At 47.3% G+C, this 2,462-nt stretch overlaps 1 long non-coding RNA gene across 1 annotated transcript; it reads right to left on the reverse strand.

Moving 5' to 3' along the window:
• Window positions 1-920: 920 nt before the first annotated feature.
• On the reverse strand, window positions 921-2,393 carry LOC135452673 (uncharacterized). Its single transcript, XR_010441670.1, has 2 exons — window positions 1,824-2,393; window positions 921-1,569 (listed from the first exon to the last, which is right to left on the reverse strand). It is a non-coding gene; the product is annotated as an uncharacterized LOC135452673 (long non-coding RNA).
• Between the last annotated feature and the right edge of the window lie 69 nt (window positions 2,394-2,462).

Raw genomic sequence — 2,462 nt, forward strand, 5'->3', positions numbered from 1 at the left:
TGGATATAGATGCTTGTAAAAGAAGCATAAGTTTTATTAGTTACAAAAACTAGATACAGGGGGAACTGATGTGAAAGTAATAAAATGACATGTAATGAGAATAAGACAGGTATTACACACATGGATAGGCTAATGTTTTTTATTTTAATGTTTTAGTACTAATTTTAATGTTTTTAGCACTAATATTTATGGAATTCATAATCTTATGTCCTCATTTTTCTAATGCGTATTTTAAAAAATTGTAATATCTTTTGATTCCACTCAGTAAACCTTTATCAAAACTTTATTTTGGTGGTGTAACATGACTTTTTTGTGATCCAGTTCTGTCAAAAGCATTAAAACGAATGAATGTACCTATAGCTCCAGCATACATAATGTATAACATCTACTCCTAGAGCCATCTCTGTACCATGTTTTGAAATGGGATATGAAGGTTTGACACATGGCTTGAGCAATGATTCATTTTGGCACAACTCTTTTAAAGGGATTTTAAAATAATCTGCAAATCACCCTGAAGTAGAGCACCTAAGATGGGTTGTGTTTTCAAGGTGGATGTTGTGATGTGATAATTAATTCCCCCAGGCCAGCAGATGATGGAGCATACACATATCTACATTCACATATAAGTTTTCTAAAATATACATATATTTATGTGAACACAAAAGTGTGTGACTGAAAATCAGGTCTCAAAATTTTAAATTAGTCCTATGTGAACATCAAAGTATAACTCTAAACTGAGTGGATTTTATCTTAACAAGTTAGTGGCATGGACACAATCTGTTAAAAAAGGAGTCTGCAGCCATCATTTTGCTTTCAATCCTATACAGTGTGCTGTTTTTGTGAGATGCAAGGGTGTTATTTAATGGAAATGAGAGATATAATTTACTCATAATTATCACAAAAAAGGTTAATGCAGAATGTAGAAGTGACTTTATATGTTTTTCAAATTACAATAATAGACTCACCAAGGAAAAATTCTTTTATGAAACATTCCATTATTGCCTTTACAGACCCATAATTTGAGGATTACTGCTCAAAAACCCAGATGAAATGATTTTACAATCTTGAGGCCATTAAAGGTTTAAGGATTGTCTGGTTAGATTACAAAGAACTGAGATGTGAAAAATGTTGTGTGATTTATTATGCTATTTAAAATTGCACATTTCACTGCACATGTGACATCTGCAGAACAGATACCGCCTGTGCTGAGTGTGGGGCCTTCTCACCTACAGGTAAACTTTGTACCACTTATTATTTCTGCATCTCTAGCACAGTAGAAGCATTTATTATGACATCCATTTCTCTCATTCCAGGCACACCCAACATGATACTGCTGATCCTCAGGCCAATAATCCATTAGGCATTCATTAAGTGCCAAAGTGATAGGCAAATGCAAATTACAGTTATAATAATTCCAACAAAGGAGATGATAAGGAAAAGGTAAGGCACAGGTCTGTAGCTCAGCGAGGGTAAGGATCTCAACCAGCACTACTATAGCCACACTTTATATTGCTGAAATAAAAAGGCCTAAAGCACCGGTACTGGTTCTCAGGGGCAGTATGTGAGCATCTGCAAAAGGGAAAACAAGGAAAAGTTCAGCAAACACGCGAGGTACAGCTGGTTCACTGTCGCTGTTAGGGCAGCCTGGGCAGGGGTTCCTGTCCCCTTGCTCTGCTTTGCAATTCTCCTCATGAAGTTCCCAGTTAACTTCTGTCCTCTTGCTGCTTGTAAACACATTAAGCTTTGTCCATTTTCAGTGGGAGAGGATGGGTTTACGTGGTTCACAGCAATCCGAACTGGCTGCCTTGCTGTGGATACGTTACCTGTGCGATGACAGATGAGTTGTTTCACGCTCGGCAGGGCCTGGGAGGTTCGGGCCTGGGTCCCAGCGCTCGGTACGGCTGAAGGCGCTGAGAGCTCCAAGGGCAGCCGGGCTCCTGGGGAGCTTTTCTCCGTGCGCCCATCACCGATCACAGCCTTCACTCTCGGGAGCTGCAGCGGAGCCAGCCCAGCGTAGCTCCGGAGGAAACTGCCGGGAAAAGGCATCCGGGTGACCCGCAGGGCCGAGGCGGCTCCCGGCCGGGGGCTGGCGGCGGCACTGGGCGCGGCCTCCCGGCCTGGGCCCGGAGCCCCGCGCACCGGCCCGGCTCAGGGGCGGCCCCGCGGGGCGCAGCGCTGGGCCCGGCCCGCGGGCTACCGGCACCATGGCCGCGGGCGCAGGGGCGCGGCGGGAGCCGGGAGAGCCGAGCCTGACAGGAAGCGCGGCGGCCGGCGCTGCGCGGGCGGGCTCGGCCCTCGCCGTCCCTTCCGCCCGCGCCGCCCGGCCGCTGGCGGCGGCCCCTCAGGTGTGCGCGGAGGGAGCGGAGCGGGGCGGCGCTGCGCTCCCCTCGCTGTCTGGCCCGGCCGCCGCAGCCGCTCGCAGGCGGGCCCGTCACGTGGGGCAGCGGCGGCGGCGCTGCGGT

Source organism: Zonotrichia leucophrys, chromosome 11, assembly GCF_028769735.1.
Source record: "Zonotrichia leucophrys gambelii isolate GWCS_2022_RI chromosome 11, RI_Zleu_2.0, whole genome shotgun sequence".
Taxonomy (NCBI): Eukaryota; Metazoa; Chordata; class Aves; order Passeriformes; family Passerellidae; genus Zonotrichia; species Zonotrichia leucophrys.